General features: G+C 40.3%; 1 protein-coding gene and 2 long non-coding RNA genes across 4 annotated transcripts in view; 1 reads left to right on the forward strand and 2 right to left on the reverse strand.

The window, feature by feature from the left end:
- LOC115576539 (ribonuclease inhibitor-like) overlaps window positions 1–18153 on the reverse strand; it is a gene marked incomplete at its 3' end in the record, with an annotated part of 88944 nt that overhangs the window by 29331 nt on the left and 41460 nt on the right. The window lies entirely within an intron of this gene.
- Window positions 840–3644, reverse strand: LOC115576700 (uncharacterized). 2 transcript variants are annotated; one of them, XR_003982907.1, is made up of 5 exons: window positions 2445–2606; window positions 1931–2176; window positions 1394–1512; window positions 1117–1244; window positions 840–1004 (listed from the first exon to the last, which is right to left on the reverse strand). It is a non-coding gene; the product is annotated as an uncharacterized LOC115576700 (long non-coding RNA). The 2 variants fall into 2 exon arrangements; XR_003982906.1 differs by lacking the exons at window positions 840–1004; window positions 1117–1244; window positions 1394–1512 and adding an exon at window positions 1519–1650 and having other exon boundaries at window positions 2445–3644.
- LOC115576711 (uncharacterized) lies at window positions 4050–4963 on the forward strand. Its single transcript, XR_003982919.1, has 2 exons — window positions 4050–4549; window positions 4655–4963. It is a non-coding gene; the product is annotated as an uncharacterized LOC115576711 (long non-coding RNA).

Below are 18153 nucleotides of genomic sequence, written 5' to 3' on the forward strand. Positions count from 1 at the left end.
TGCATTTATTCCATTATGAGACTTTTCTGGCTGCCTGCACACAAAGCCTGGACAACCCTGCTTAGTTTGACTTCATTCCTGGATGTTTATGACATCATCATGTTATTCAATCCAAGAGACATTCAACAGTTGAGCAAAAATATCCTGTTATTATTCATTCTGTCTGACATAAATTCAAACATCACCAAACAGACACTAAGTGAGAAAACAGTTACTGATTCCCCCAAACGACTGTAACTCTGAACTCTCTTTAACCAAATCACAGATTTATCACATTCTTTGTGAAGTCCCTTGATAACTAAGACAATAGCTAATGTCATATATTTCACCTCCATCAAACTACACTTGGTCCTTCAGGGCTTCCATACAAACCAGAGACAACAGCAGCTTTACCTTCAGTCTGAGAGGAGGACGCTCCTCTGTTCTCTGGAGCTCCTCCAGCACCTTCAACATCCACTGACACTGACAGAGAAAGAGACACCATGTGTTATATTAATTATATTAACATTATGTTATTTATTAATTACTATATTAAGCTATCTTTGGGGTTCTACTACCACAAAAACATTTTTTTGCCACTTTCAGTTTGAACATTGGTTATTCTGTGGTGTGATCTGGATATATATTTGAACCCCTCGTCTTCTACATGAACTGAGACCAAGATGAAGAAAAACCTGTTTTCTTTGTAGCAAAGAATTTAAAATAACTTTCAATATGTTTATTAATGCATTTCCAAGTGTAATACTGTGTTATACTTGAGAATGCATTAATAGTCGACATATTGAACAAAGAAAACAGGTTTTTCTTCATCTTGGTCAGTTCATGTAGAAGACGAGGGGTTCAAACAGCTGAACTACATCTTATTGTGAAAGGCTGCTGTGTCATCTTCTAGACATATTCTACATTTTTAAAGCGTGTTTAAATGTTAGTTTTGTTTGAATGTGTGTGGAAGTTATTTGGTGTCAAAGACATCACGGTGAGTTCCCTCTCAGGATCTGACGCACCTGGAAGAAGAAGAAACAAAGTGAAAGTTTCCTGTTAGCAACAAGAATCTGACAGATAACAAAGTTAGTTCCTCATTACAGGACGGTCTTCAAACGCCTCGTCTGTTCTCACCTGCTACCTTTTCACCAGCGAGTCCTTCAGGCCTCGTCAGCTGGACGGCAGCTGGTTCTAAAGTTCTGGTCCCGGGGTCCGCCCCTCTTCTCATCGTGCAGGGCTGTGTTTCTGCTGAACGTCTGAAACTAATCACATGCAGACACAATCAGACAGAAACACTACAGGCTGTAGAAACTGACACAAACCTTCAAACTGTTGATGTTCTACTTGTTGTGGCTGTTGTCTTTTCATTGTCAGGTGACAGTCAGCCAGCTGAGCCTGGTGTCCCACGTACCTGCTGATGGTGATCGCCGTGCAGCTGCACGCCTGGCAGATCTACTACAGCAAGAAGCTGCTGGACCAGAGGTTCACCAGCACACAGGACCACAAGAAGAAATCAGCTCATCTGAGGTTCTGTGAGGACAAAGAGGAGCCACTCCCAGAACTGTTGTGCTCCTCTGTCACCTGTTTCTACATTTCTATTAGAATTGTCCCTGGACTGCTGCCGTCCGTCTGTACATTAATCCTCCTGGCCTGTTCATCAGTCACACACTGTAACATGGAAACATTCAAAGTCCATTTAAATCAGACTGGATGGTGTGTCAGCCGGTTCTGAAGTCATTTAGCACTCAGCCTGTTGTGGAGTAACAACACTCTCTATACGCTGAGGCAGGTATTATTGTGGAATAAAGCTCACATGCAGTCAAACGTGGTTTACAACTAGAGTGGACTGTCCAGGTGACGTCTGCTGTGAACAACAACTCATGAATATATAATGTGGAGGTGATAGAGAGGCATCAGGAAGAAGATGCAAACACAATGAGGAACTCACCTGTGAAGGAACTGATCTGACGTCAGCTCAAAGGTCAGGAAACGACTCTCTCAACAAAGAAATCTGATGTTTGTTCTCAGAAATGTCAGCTGACTTCAGCTCTCCTGACAAACTGTTGGTGCTGCAGATAAACTAACCCACCATAGATGATCTGTTAGAATCACAAGTTCAGGATTTCACATTCTGTTCTTCAGTTATTTTATTGAAGATTGAGCGTGATGATTTGGAAACGCTTCAGTAGGTTTCCTATAAAACAAACAGACAGAAATAATGAGCAACAGACTCAGACTGGTGACTTTACAAAGGAAACTCATGATGGTAAATTCTCCTTTGATTTAACCAAAGTGCTCTTTAGCAACACTTGAAGTGACAGTCAACCATAATGATGATTAAATAGAGACCCAGTGGACCAACAGCCCAACACATGTGATCCAGAACCCAACAGCAGCTCCCAGAATGTGTCCAAACCTAAAGTAGCATCACTTCACCAACACCAAGTCATGACATCACTCACCTGAGCAGGTACGCACGCCACACTGAGGAACCAAACACTGTGTGTGTGGCAGCAGCTCAGCTTTATAGGCTACAGGCGGCTGATTGGCTGCACAGCCCCCGGAATGTACCATTTCTGTGGGGGAGTCTGATTCTCTTTGAACAACTCGAGTTCCAACGCCTCCATTCACTGATTCAATCAATCAATCAATCAATCAATCAATCAGTCAGTCAGTCAAAGCTTTATCGTCATGCAGTTTCTCCAGGATCAATAAACACACAGTCAGCTGTGAAGGTGTCCACCTGTCTGGTCAGCAGCTCAGGTAGACTCTCTACAGCTCACAGTTTGATCTCAGGACACTCGGTGACTGTTGCAGTCCAGCACTGAGAGATGAAACCTTGAAAGCGCTCAGAGAAGAGATGTGTCCAATAAAAGAGTCTTTGTGAAGCTGCTGCTCAGCAGAAGGAGTGGAAACCTCTGACAGACTCTTTGGTTGTTGCTTCCTGTGAGCTCAGCAGGTGAAACCAGGACTGGAGGGGGTCGAGTCCCCTCCCCAGGTCTCTCACAGATGGAAGCAGGGGGTTATGGGACAGTTGTCCAGATGGTTTGATAGTGATTCTGAGAGAAAGCGGACAGATGTTGGACTTGGAGCAGAGTCTCCTGCCACCTGAACAATGCTGGAACCCCGGACCACACGCTACAAACACTTTGATTCATTTGAATGTCGTAATGCTTCATCATTTATCTTCAAATGCTCTGATTCAAAAACACATGTTGCAACATGAGCAAACATGCTGGCAGTGTGGAACAGGATCAGCTCCCTGGACAACCTGGAATCAGGAAACACACCTGCAGCCAATCACACAGAGGCTTACTGACACAGAAACACGTATGAGGGTCGGAACAAACCCCCCGTTAAAACTACTGACAACAACTCAGCAGGAAGACCAGGAATCTCAGGAAACCACCAACAATAACAACGGCTCAGTAATAAAGTGGCAAAGTGTTGAAAACGCCGGCAGCTTTCTGGTCAGGGACGACTACAGGAACTGGGGGGAGCCGCCCTGAAACTCTGACCTCCAATCAGCTCCCTGGACATCCTGAAGTCCCTCACACACACACACACACACACACACACACACACACACCTGCAGCCAATCACACAGAGGGTTGTTGGAACAGAGAGCAACAACAGAAAAGGTGAACAAATGCACCTTCATTCATTGTTCCGATGACTGAGATCTAAACACTCGGACCTCCACAAGTTCAGAGCTTCTCCAGCAGAGCCCCAATAGAACTCAGTGGGATGAACTCTTACAAGTCTAGACTTTGTTCTACAAACCGCTGTGCCGTTTAGCTCAGTTGGTCGAGCGTCTCATGTACAGAGGCTGCAGGTTCCAGTCCCGGCATCAGGCCCTTTGCTGTGTGTCGCTCCTCCTCTCTGGCAGCCTGTTTCCTGTCAGCTGTTCACTCAATAAAGGCCAAAACAAGTTTGAAGACAACACGGAGGTTTCATTTTCCACGTCTGCTCCTCTTCATACAGTGAAATATAACAAGTTCAACATCCAAATATATGGTACTGCCAGCCAGATACTGAACCCAGCGTACTACAAGGTCCACTTCACATCTGGACCTCTTCTCTGGACGCTTTGCACTTTCAGCTTTTTAGTCCCACTGTTATAATAACTGAACCCAAACAAGACTTGAACCCACAACCTCAGAGCTGCTGACCAGCTTCTATCAGCTGAGCTAACAGATCTGACTGATGCTCTTTGTTTCTGTCACATTTCACTGTTTTAAACCTCAACGCTCAAAAATCAATCAGGAATCAAACCCTCGACCTCCAAACTTCCAGCGCTGGTTTCTCCTGCTGAGCTAACAGGAGGACGAGAGCAAAGAGTCTCTCAGAGGTTTTCACTCCTTCTTCTGAGCAGCAGCTTTATAAAGAGTCAGGATTCAAACCCACAACCTCCAGAGCAGCTCATCAGAGAGCTGAACGTCCTGCTTTGAGCTTCTGCCTCTTTTATTTGAAGAGCTGTGTTCAAAGCTCAGACTGACTCCAGGACTGAAGTCACAGTGTCACAACTTCCTGCCAGTCCTCCAGCACACTGAGCTACCTGCTGCAGGTGTGTCAAGCTGTCAGTCACATTGTGCTTGTAGACACAATATATTTGTCTGTGTGATTTAGCTGCTGTGATAGAAACCAGAGGGCTTTGTGACTCTCCACACAGAGATGCAGTGTGTGTGTGCAGCCACCAGAGGGCGCTCTGCCCCTGCAGATATGTGTTGGGTCTGTTGGTGCTCTGCAGAGAGACAGCATGGACACCAACGAAGAAGAAGAAGATGGAGGAAGAGGACACACTGGAATGTGTTCACGTGTGTGTGTGTGTGTGTGTGTGTTGACGTCACAGTTGTGTTATCACACATTTGTTCTGTTTAAACTGCATCAAGGAGAAAAATCTTGGTGTGTGTTTCTGGGATCTTGTGAGAAAGTGAAGTATTGAATAGAAGTGTTGAGATGAATTAAAGGAAGACGTCAATAAAAGTGGAGAGTTTGTAGAAATGGCGGCTTGGTTTGTAATGAAAGGAGCGAGAGGCGGCTCAGACCCGGTGTCAACATCTGTCACCTCCTGCTGAACACCAACATCACTCGGACACACAGGAAAACATTCTTCATGTAGAACATCTGCTGAATTATCAACAAGGTCCAAATAATGCAGAATGAGTCAGAGACAGAGTTTCACACACTTTAGAAAGTGTCTCCAACTCAACAACTCACTAAACTGACACATTTGTTAAGGGAGTCTGGGGACTTTCTCCACGGGGACAAAGAAGGAGCCTATATTGTTCCTGTTTAGTGTCTTTGTAACATGTGACATGTTTAGATCAATAACATGTTTCTTCTTTCATAAATGGAGTGTAAATGGTGACATCAGTGTAAACAGTGTGTTCAAACAGCTGATCAATGTTGGCAGGTAAGACTTTAGCACTTTAGACACAGAAGCAGACAGGCTGGTACAGACATGCTGCCACAAACTGACACTTTTTACAAGGAGACAAACAACTTCAGCTGAAAGATTTAATGCTGAATTTACAACAAGGACACAATGACTTACAATCTGTCACACACACAGTTTCACTACGTTAGAAAGTTTGTTAGTTTAGTTTGTGATGTGTGAAAGTGTTTCAGTATTTCATCCGGCTCTCAGACTTCCAAACATCTTCAGCCAACCGGCTCAGACAGAGAAAGACTTTTCTCACAGCTGTTTAGTTTGACGGACCAGATTCAAATCCAACAAACGTCCTGAAAATACAGCCGGACTTCAACAGCCACAAAACACTGAGAGAAACACAATGATTGTCATTCAAATGTGTTTTCTTCTCATAGAATAATCAGACAGAAATGAAGAGATGTTGTGCAGTTTCTGACTCTGTCACTACGGACAGAATTACATGTGTTAACCAACACCATCAAACTTTTAGTTTCATCATTAGAAACACATGAAACAAGTCAGAGTGTTTCAGGTGGAGTGTCGAGTACATTTGATCAGATTTTACTGTCCATTTACAACTTTGTTCACAATGATTCTTTACAATTAAAGCTGCAGACGACTCAATGTTTTCTCTTTCTTACATTTCACTAATAGTTGTGGATTTTATTGGAACAAGAGCCAGAATTCAAAACAACACATGACAGAAAGTACAAGTCAACGCAATTTAATCCACAATTTAATGGAAGAAGAAGTTTCAAATGGAAATGAAGAATCTTTTCAATCACTTTGAATCATTTTGTACAAAGTTGACTGATGAATTTATTCCAAGAAGCTGAAAGATTGATGTGACTGTGATCCTGTACAGACTCAACTGTTCAGCACTGACAATGTTTCTGTGACAGGAGGAGACTCTGCACACTAAACACCACACAGACGCACTGAGGAACCAGAACTGGACCACAAGAACCCAAATCCAGGATAAAGAGGTTCAGTGAATGTGGTGTTGAAGGTGTGGAGGTGGATCAGTGAGTCAGAGGAGACTCTGTAGAAGGACAGAGTGCCAGCAGGACAGTCCACATACACTGCTACTCTACCAGAGGAGGAGGAGGAGGAGAGGAGGAGGAGGAGGAGGGGAGGAGGAGGAGGAGGAGGAGGAGGAGGAGGAGGAGGAGGAGATGTCTGTTGGTCTGTTATTGTGCCAGACAGAGTAATGACCATCATCAGAGCACCACAGACTCCAGGACTGATCATTCCCTCCAAACACACAGTCTCTGTCTCCTTTCCTTCTGATTCTTCTGTAACTCACTGATATATCAACACTTCCTCTCCACTTGACCTCCCAGTAACAGCGACCAGTCAGACCAGTTCTACACAGCAGCTGAGGACAGAAGGAATCAAACCTCTCTGGATGATCAGGATATGACTGAACCTCCTTCACATATGTCATCCTCCTGTTGTTGTCAGACAGTTTGATGTATCTGTTGACTGTGTTTGTGTCGACTGTGAGCTCACAGGAATCTGATGGAGAGAAAAAGACACAACACAGCTGCAGTTATTAATGTGTCATCATCAGTGTGATGATGACATCACAGATGTGAATGAGTGATGTCACAGTGTTTTGATGAATGACAGTAAAAAGACACTCACACTTCCTCAGACCTGGTGTCAACCATCGGACTCCAGCAGGCTCCACCCTGAAAGGAGGAGGGGGGTCAGAGCAGCACATCCTCTTTCAGCATGCAAACATGGACATGACATGACTCTCATACACAGAAACACAATCTGTCCATCAGGCTGCTTCTCCCTGTTCTCCCTGAACCTCTTCACCTCTGCCACTCTCCTCACACACTGAGAGTGAGCCACAGGATGTTGGTGTGTGTGAAAGAGGACCACAACATCTGAGAACACACACAAACCTCTTGTTGGATTTATCACTTCATCTTTATTTTATTGGATGTTGTTGCTGTTTCCTGTGGGCCACCTTACGCTTGCTGTTTGATCCAATGTCAACTTGTGACCAGGTTTCTATATTAGAGGACTTTTGGATTTGGACGTCAGAACTTTTGAGGTCCGATTCCTGTTTGAAGCTTGGAGGGCTTTTCTGAATCTCAGCTGCACAGTCTGCTTTTTGTTCTTGCTGTGTTTCTGCTGCTTTGTTTTACTGTGCAAAGAAACAAATACAATTTATACCTAATAAATCAATCAGAAAACATTGGACGTTGGTTCCCGACCTCTGCCACAGAACCAAGTGACAGAGACTCAGATTCAGATTCAGATTTATTTTGATTTATTCAGACATTTAAACATTTAACAGATAAAGACATAGATAAACATCAAGTCTGAAGTGGAATAGGCAGAAGCTAAGCTTATTGCTCCTATCCCAGTGTATTTACACACATAAACAATAGAAGCTGCCCTTGTCTTATGCATGCACTCATACATTTTTTATTTTCAGATCGTCCCAAAGAAGAAAAGAAAGAATCTTCTTAATTTTTGCATCCTTAGCATCCATTCTCAACATATGTTTTTATAAATGATATCTTCAAAAGAGTTTTAAATTGAATTAAAGTTTTACAGTCTTTTTGCTCTTGGCCCAATTTACTCCAGACATTAATCCCAACAAAAGAAACACAATGCTGCTTTGCACTTGTTCTCACATATGTTTTTTTAAACATTTCTTCCTTTCGGAAATTATAACCACAGTCTCGTTTTTGGAATAATCCCTGAATATGCACAGGTAACTTGTTATGGCTTATGTTGTACATAAATTGTGCTGTTTTAAAGTCAACCAAGTCCTTTAATTTTAATGCTTTTAGCTTGATGAAAAGCTCATTTGTATGTTCCCTGTAAGCCACTTTATTCACAATGCGGATCGCTCTTTTTTGAATTATAGTAATTGGATTAAGATTAGTTTTATAAGTGTTTCCCCAAACTTCTAGACCATAGGTCATGTAAGGAAGGACCAGGGAACAGTATAAAATATATACATTTTTTCATGTAAAAGTTCTTTGACTTTAGATATTATTGCAAGAGATTTACATAGTTTTGCCTTGATGTGGTTTATATGGGGCTTCCAGCTGAGCTTATTTTGTAAAAGTACTCCAAGAAATGTTATTTCATTCACTCGTTCTATCTCAGTGTCATTAATTATTACATTTCTATGAACATCAATGGCACGATTTCCAAAAACTATAAATTTGGTTTTCTTTAAATTGAGGGTTAACTTATTTGAATCAAACCACTTCTTTAACAAAAATAATTGTTTTTCTACTATATCAATTAATGTTTCTACATTTTTACCACAACTAAGCATGTTGGTGTCATCAGCGAATAAAATAAGGTTTAATGTTTTTGAAACTAAGCAAAGGTCATTAATATACATAAGAAACAGAAAAGGACCCAACACTGCCCCTGTGGGAGGCCGCAGGTCACTGTCAGCAACTGGGAATCAGTGCCATTGATGTGGACATACTGAGATCTATTCTTCAAATAAGTCTGGAGCCAAGAAAAGGCCACTCCTCTCATCCCATATCTGTAAAGTTTTTGGAGTAGCAATTCATGATTCACTGTATCAAAAGCTTTGGTGAGGTCTAAGAACACACCAACAGCATATTGTTTGTTGTCTATGGCATTTGATATTTTTTCTACAAGGTCCACTAATGCTAAGGTAGTGGTCCTATTAGGTCTAAAACCATACTGCTGTTCACAAAGAATACTTTGCTTATCTACATAACTGAATAATCTTTTATGGAATATCTTCTCCAGTATCTTAGAAAACTGTGACAGAATGGAAATGGGTCTATAATGAGTGAATTCATGTTTATCACCAGCCTTGTGGATAGGCATCACTTTAGCCATCTTCATTTTTTCTGGGAAAACCCCCGATTGTAAAGAAAGATTAAAAATGTACGAGATTGGTTTGACAACACATTCAATAATGTCTTTTAATACTGACATGTCCAGTCCATTCCAGTCAGCTGACGTCTTAGTCTTGCAGTTTTTGACCACTGAAATTATTTCATTTTCATCAGTAGCTTGAATAAATATAGTTTTATCAGTGGTTGGTATTTTGCTTAAAGCATCAACTTGATTAGTGTTGACTATTTCTTTAGCCAGTTTAGGGCCAATATTCGTGAAATATTGGTTAAACTGATTTACAATTTCATTGGGTTGATTGATCAAAGTTCTATCGTTTGTTAGGAATTCAGTTGGAATGTCAGCATTTTGATTTCCCTTTTTGATTAGTTTGTTTAAAACACTCCAAGTATTTTTAATGTTACTTTTATTCTTCTCCATAATAGTTCATTTGACTTGATCTTATAATACTAGTTAATCTGTTCTTGTATTGCTTATAAGTACATTCTGCCTCTTTTGTCCTCTTTCTCAAGAAGTCTTTGTACAGTTTATTCTTTCTCTTACATGCTTTTTGAATACCCCTAGTAAACCAGGGCTTTTCTGTACATTTATGGTTCATTACTTTACTAACTAGAGGGCAATGTTTTTCATACAAAGTCATAAATATTTTGAGAAATGCATCATATGCAATATTTACATCGTCTACATAAACATTATCCCAATTTTGTTCCTTTAGTTCATTCTTTAGTCTAGAAATAGCCTCTTGAGATTTTAACCTTTTTACTATGATTTTTTTTGTTTTGTGTTACTGATTTGATAACTCTCTTTATTACTGTAAAGACTGGTAGATGGTCGGATATATCAGTAATTAAAACTCCACTTGTTATTTCACTTTCTGTAGCATTAGTGAATATGTTATCAATCAGGGTTGCACTGCTTTTTGTTATTCGAGTTGGTCTTGTTATGGATGGATACAAGCATAAACTGTACATGGAGTGAATAAATTCTGGAACAGTATTTTGTTTTTGAGGATTGAGCAGATCAACATTGAAATCTCCACAGACAAAGAGCCTTTTACTATTTATATCCTCATACAGATCAATCATTGTTTCCTGAAACTTTTCCATACAGGACCCTGGTTTTCAATACACACAACTTATTATGGCATTTCTTGACTTTTCAATCTCAATCTCTACTGTAACACATTCCATGATATTATCCAGGATTAGACACTTCCTACTGACAAGTTTACTTCTCAAGTTCTGATCAATGTACAATGCTACTCCCCCGCCTTTTTGACAATTTCTACTTTTGAAGAACGCATTATATCCTTCTATTTGGTACAAGGAAGATTGCTCTTCATAGCCAAGCCATGTCTCTGAGATTGCTATTGCAGAAAATGTATTTTTTGTTTGTGCTAAACAATCTAAGATCTTAGAAAAATGTGTATTAAGACTCCTACAGTTGAAATGTATAATGGACAATGAATCTCTGAGAGTCATTTGGGCCTCAAAATGGTCCTCGGTAAAGTATTCACAAGTATTCTTTATTTTTGTATAAAAATTGTTCTCTGGATCAAGATCATTTTGCATGTCTTGTGGTTTATACTCTGTATAATCGAACGTTTTAAATTGCAGATTTTCATAATCAGAATGACCAGAATCTGCTCTTACTGTGTTGTCTGGTTGTGTCATATATCCAGTTTATTGTGTTTCATAGCGTTGACTTCTTTCAATCTGGGTGATACACAGCAATATTCAGTCATTTGTATTGATCCAGCTCTGTTATATCCTTGACAGCGATCACTTTTGCTTCTTCACGAGGTCCGTTCAGCTTGATGAAAACTCTACAGTTTCTTGTCCAGGTGTCTTGAATCTTCCTTTTCTTTCCTCAGAATCCTTGCTTCTCTTGCAATTGCAGCATTTCTCTTAGTTAGGTGCTCATTCACATAAACACCCGTTCCCTTTAATTTTTCTGGCATTCCTAAGCACCTCCATTTGTGCTTCCTGTTGACAAAGCCAATCAGGATATTTGTCTTTTTGCGGTCTTTTCTGAGGCAAAGTATGGCAAGCGGCAATGTTCTTACTGTCTATTGTAATGCCATTATTATCAAAGAAGTTGATTACCTGTTGTTCGAACATTGGTAATTCAGGATTTGAAGCAGGATTTAGCTGGTTTTCCTCTCCCCCACCACTGGCTGCTGCCTGTGCATAAGAGCGTTTTATTTCAAGCCCTGATATCAACAGGTCATCCATCCTTGAATACGCTCCAAGTCATCAATTCTTTTTTCCAGTTGTTCGATTTTCTTGTCCTTAACTTGTACCCTCTTTTTTTCAGTTGTTTAATTTCCTCCAGCAATTCCTTAGGCCTCTCTGTTCAGTATACCACTTGAGTTATTTCCTGTGACAGGAAGCCCAGAGACTTCTTGATTCTTCAAGATCTTCGGCCAACTTCTTATTAGCCATTGATCAATGAAGATTGTAACAGATAGGTATGCAAGCAGGCTTGGTCTTGTGATTCTTCAGTATCTGCTGTTTCGCAGACTGTTCCCCTCCAGACCCTCACAGTGTCCTGAAGCTGTCATTACTGGCAGAAAATAGCTAATGTTAGCTTGCGTTAGCTAATGTTTAGCTAGCATTAGCTATCTTTTGCACAATGAATGGCAAAATAGCTAATACTTAGCAAACGTTAGCCAGGGTTAGCTAGCATTAACTTGTGTTAGCTAGCAGAAACCTGGAACTTAGCATTAAGACAAAAGTTACCGTAGCTAACATAACAAACGTTAGCCGGGGTTAGCTAACATCAACTTGCGTGAGCTAGCAGTAACTAGACTTAGAATAGGATACAAGTTACCGTTAGCGTTAGCTAACAACTAGCAAACGTAGCCAGGGTTAGATAGATAGATAGAATTACCTTAATGATCCCAGACTGGGAAATTATTTAATTATTTATATTATTTATTATTATTTTAGTTAGCTAACATTAACTTGCGTTAGACTAGCAGTAAATAGACTTAGAATAGGATACAAGTTATATTAGCCTCAGCTAACAGTAGCAAACGTTATCCAGGGTTAGTTAACATTGCAAAAGATAGTCTAATGTTAGCTAGCATTAGCTATCTTTTGCACATGAATGGCAGATAGCTAACACTAGGTAACGTTAGCTAGCAGTAGCGAGACTTAGAATATGATACAAGTAAGCGTCAGCATTAGCTTGCATTAGCTAGCAGTAACTAGTATTAGAATATTATTCAAATCAAGCTGGAAATGATTTACTACCTTAACCACTTTTGGCACAGGAATGACAGATAGCTAACACTAGCTAATGTTAGCCAGCGCTAGCCCACGTTAGCTAACGTTAGCTTGCGTTGGCTAGCAGTAACTAGACTTAGAATATGATACAAGTTAGCTTAAGCGTTAGCTAACATTAGTTGGTGTTAGCTTGTGTTAGCTAACATTAACTCCTCTCGCTGGCTAGCTTTAGCTAACATTAGCTAGCTTGACATTTCCTTGCCAAAATTAATCTCCAACTAACTAAGACCAGTTACTGCTAGCATCAGCCAACGTTAGCTAGCAGTAACTAGACTTAGAATATGATACAAGTAAGCTTTAGCGTTAGCTAACATTAGTTGGTGTTAGCTTGTGTTAGGTAACATTAACTCTTCTCGCAAGCTAGCTTTAGCTTACATTAGCTAGCTTGACATTTCCTTGCAAAAATTCATCTCCAACTAACAAAGACCAGTTACTGCTAGCATTAGCCAACATTAGCTAGCAGTAACTAGACTTAGAATATGATACAAGTTAGCATTAGCTAACATTAGTTTGTGTTAGCTTGATGTTGGCAAGGACATAATTACTATGTCAGCTTGCGTTAGCTAATGTTAGCTAGCATTAGCTATTTTTAGCACAGGAATGACAGAGAACTAACACTAGCTAACGTTAGCTAGCGTTAGATAACGTTTGCTTGTGTTAGCTAGCAGTAACTGGACTTAGAATATGATACAAGTAGGTGTTGTCATTAGCTTGCGTTAGCTAGCAGTAACTAGTCTTAGAATATGAATCAAATCAAGTTGGAAATGAATTCTGGCAAGGAAATATCAAGCTAGCTCATGTTAGCTAAAGCTAGCTAACGCAAGCTAACATTATGTAACACTAGCTAACGATGGCAAGTGTTAGCTATCTGTCATTCCTGCAAAAAATAGCTAATGCTAGCTAACATTAGCTAACGCAAGCTAGCAAGAGGAGCAAACGTTAGCTAGCCTTAGCTATCGTTAGCTATCGTTAGCTATCTGTCATACCTGTTTGAAAAATAATTAATACTAGCTAACATTAGCTAACACAAGCTGACATAGCAATCATTTCCTTGATTCAACGTTAGCTAACGTTAGCTACCTGTCATTCCTGTCATTCCTGTGCGGATTCTGCCAGCGAACATTAGCTAACGCAAGCTAACATTCATTCCAACAATTCAACAATCACTTCCTTGCCAAACATCATTTCAAACTTAATTTGAATCATATTCTAACTAGTCTGAGAATATGATTCAAATCAAGTCAGAAGGTATGTTTGGCAAGGAAATGCCAAGCTAGCTAACGCAAGCTAACGCTATCTAACGTTATGTAACATTTGCTAACGTTAGCTAGTGTTAGCTATCTGTTATTCCTACAGAAAATAGCCAAACATCTTTTCCAACTTGAGTTGAATCATATTCTCAGACCTAGTTACTGCTAGCATTAGCTAACGTTAGCTAGCAGTAACAAGCTAGCAGTAACTAGTCTGAGAATGATTGCTGAGACAACTTTCAGAATTGGGTCATGTTAGCTAATGCTAGCTAACTTTAGCTTGCGTCAGCTTGCAGTAACTTAGGATATGATACAAGTTAGCGTCAGCATTAGCTAACGTTAGATAGCGTTAGCTTGCGTTAGATAGCTTGGCATTTCCTTGCCAAAGATAACAACTGACTGATTTGAATCATATCTCAGACTAGTTAGAATATGGACTCAAATTAAGTTTGAAATTAGTTTGGCAAGTTGAATTGTTGAAAGAATGTTAGCTTGCGTTAACTAATGTTAGCTGGCATTATCCATTTTTTGCACAGGAATGACAGATAGCTAACATTAGCTAACATTGAATCAAGAAAATGATTGCTTAAGACAACTTTTAGAATTGGGTTATGTTAGCTAATGCTAGCTAACGTTAGGTTAGCGCTACCTAGCGCTTAGTATTAGCATAAAAATCTATTTTTGAACTGATGTTGGCAAGGCATTGTTTGGATGTGACTGTATTTGTTGCTCTGATGGTGTTGTAATGTGCTTGTAGAGAGGAAAATGCAGGCGGGAGAGGGAATAAAAGAAAGAGTATCACCTGCAGGAGGGACTGAAGCAAGTGAAGATTTAACATATTAACCAATAAAAGACACTTTTTATCATATAAATTGAACATTCCAACAGTATGTATCAGTAAATTGTTAAAGTTCTTTGATAATCATTGTTCCTTTTTCTGTTTTTGAAGATAGAACCTTATATTCCAAGGCAGCTGTTAGTTTTTAGAACTAAGGTTCTATCTACAATTGACCTGTTTCAAAACCCTCATTTACACTTCATGTAGAATTGTGATATCTCAGCTGTAGAATACATTTATGGTGTATGTAACTCTGCTGCTATAAAGAATGTGCTCCATGTTTCAGTTTTGTTATTTGCAATGCTAAAACTTTAAACCTCAATATCTGAAAACTGATGTGAACGCAGATAGAACCTTATTATTCTGAGGTAGCGATTAGGCTGCTACATGTAGCCTACATTCATATTATTATGTTGACAGCATGTGTTAGCATGTATCATCAAATGACCCTTTGTAGTTAGATAACAACACTAGCTAGCTTGATAATATTTTCTGTCTTTGCAGGTGTCAGCATGAGTGATAAGTCACAAGGTAAAGAAGGAGTATGTCAAGCTGAGGAGTCCATTAACTGGAAGCATGTTCTGCCAGTCTGATGATAAAACAGGAGTCCTGGTCCAACAGCCTCCATTATGCAAACTGATATGATATAATATTGTGTGTGTCACTTGACACAGAAACAAGTCAACATGGTGACTCCTGTTGTTGTCACTAGGTGGCGGTAAAACGCCAAATTACTGTTTTTACAACAGTCCCACTTCATGTTTCAGTGGCATTTAAGCATTTAAGCAACTTCCATAACTAAGATCAGTGCTTGACCTCACAAATAATATCAAGAAATAATAAATCCTTCTTGCTTCCTTTCACCTTGCTTACAGTGTCCGTAACATATTGAACAGTAAACAGCAGAGTACATATTCAGCATATTCAGCAGACTCTAACTGGTACTCAGACCTTCTTCTTGTCAGACATCTGCCTTCATATCAGCTGTTGGACAATACTGCTCTGGGATCTGCACATTCTGCACACATTCATGAATGTAATGGCAGTGAATGTGTTTGTGTTTAGTCCTTGAATGATTGACAGGATTCTTCTTTCTTCTTCTCCAACAGACGGCGGCCCTTTGCATTGTCTGCATGTCCCATGAAGTGAAGCTTCACAGCTTTCTTGTCCAGTTTTCTTCTTTCTGTGTGGGACATGTGCAGAAGCAGCACAGCCAAACACTCTCTCAGTGTCTCTCTCAAAGTGTCCTCTCAGCGTATCCCACGCCTCTTCTGGAGTCTACAGCTTGTTATCAGGTACAACTGGGTGAACTTACATTCAGCACCAGAACAGAAAATGCCTTTTCTCTCTGTTGTTCAAATTCAGCTGGTGCATTAGCGTTAGCATCTGCTGCTAGCACATCTGTTTCCATTACCATGGCCCACAGTCCTTTTGCCTTCAGCAAGTGCTCTAAACACTGTTTATATCACAAACAGCTGTTCAGCGACGCTCCTGGGCCCATAACCTGTTGTTATTCCACGTCTTTATTCAGAACAGAAAACACTTCTCACAGGCAGTCCCTAGGTGGCGGTATAACACCTTCTCAACACTGTCTGTTCCTGTTTTTACAATGACTACAGTGCATTCTCTGTGTGTTCTGGGAGGGCTCGCCCTAACGTGCTTTCATCATGTGTAACATGAGCACAGCCGGCGTCGCCACCACGCTGTCACATTCAAGGTCATCACGTTAAGTGTACGGAGCAACTCCATCATTTCTCTGACAGAAGTCCCTGTCAGTCGTCGTAGTGACGAAGATAAATTGGCAACGAAACAATTTGGAGCTCCCAGACCAAATTTAAACATGAAACAAGTTTCTACCAAGAGGGGAAATCATATAAGTGGATTCTCGTGGAGCTGGTGTGAGAAGAAAACCTGGCTAGCAGGCTGTGAAGCAGCTAACGCGTTATTCTGCTCCACCTGCACACTGACATTATGGCAGGCATTGATTTTGAATGGTTTGAGATCAACAACAATAGATCATCTGTGTATGAAGCCACTTTGTGTTCTGACCCTCCTCTTTCAATACCTTCATATTCTTTTGCTGTACGCAGTGAAATAGCGAGAGGTTCAGTGGAAAGTGCAAATAACAGCGGTGACGGAGGACGTCACTGCCTAGTAGAACGACCGAGAGGAAAATAACTGGAGTTAACGTTATTTGTTTTCACTGCCGCCTGAGGCTGAGCGTACAATCATTTAACAAGGGAGATGAATTCAGAGCCAGTTCCAAACTGTGACAGGGTGGAGAAGAGATAATCCCACTGGACCCTGTCAAAGGCCTTCTCTGCGTCTACAGAGATTAGTATGTCAGGATGTTCACTGTTCACGGACTGCGTGTAGATAATGTTAAGTATTCTCCGTATGTTAAAGAATAGCTGCCTGTCCTTGATGAATCCTGTCTGATCTTGAGATATTACAGTCGGGAGGATTCCCTCCAAACGTGCAGCCAAAAGTTTCACCAACATTTTATAATCTACATTCAGCAGGCTCACTGGTCTATAAGACCCAGGATCCAGGAGGTCCTCATACTTTTTATGTATTAAAGAGATATTTTCCAGATAGAAAGTTGGTGGTAGGTGACCCTTAATAAGTGCCTCATTAAGTACATCAAGTATTAGAGGTGAGACTTGGGTTTTAAATGCTTTGTATAATTCAGAGGTGTAGCCGTCTGGGCCCGGAGCTTTGGAGCTTTGCATGCTTTGTCTGGCTTGTTCTACCTCTGATGTAGTTATGGGTTTATCTAATAAATCTTTATGACTGACACTAATTGTCGGGACCTTTAATTTTTCAACAAATGTTTCAATTACTGATATATCTCCTGGAGATTCTGAGGTGTATAATTTAGTGTAAAAAGTTTTAAAAGTATAGTTTATCTCTTTTGGGTCCATAGTAGTCTGACCTGAGTCGGTTCTTATTTCTGTAATTGTTCTTGATGCAACTTGTTCTTTTATTTGGTGTGCTAACATTCTACCAGCTTTTTCACCATGTTCATAATATTCATGTTGTGCTTGAGTCAGAGTTTGGTTGTTTCTATAGAATAGATCAGATTAAGTTCAGTCTGAAGGGATACCTTTCTTTTATGAAGGTCCGGGGAGGGATTCATTGCATATTGTTGGTCTATCGTCTTAATGTCGTCTGTTATCCTGTTTTCTCTCTCTACGCTGCTTATTAACTGCACTGCTATATGAAATAATATGCCCACGTACGTGAGCCTTCAATGCCTCCCATAATGTAGCTCTCCAGGTATCTTAAATGAAAGATAGAGTTCTGTTTCATTTCTCAGTTTCTCAACCACTTTTTTATCTGATAATAGGCTATTATCCAAACGCCATACCTTTGAAGTGTATCCTGTCCAAATGTTAACTGAAGTGTTAGTGGGCCATGGTCAGCTATTACAGTTAGCTTGTATTCACAGTTTTTCATCAGAGGCAAAAGTCCCTCATCTCT

This window comes from Sparus aurata, chromosome 24 (genome assembly GCF_900880675.1).
Source record: "Sparus aurata chromosome 24, fSpaAur1.1, whole genome shotgun sequence".
Taxonomy (NCBI): Eukaryota; Metazoa; Chordata; class Actinopteri; order Spariformes; family Sparidae; genus Sparus; species Sparus aurata.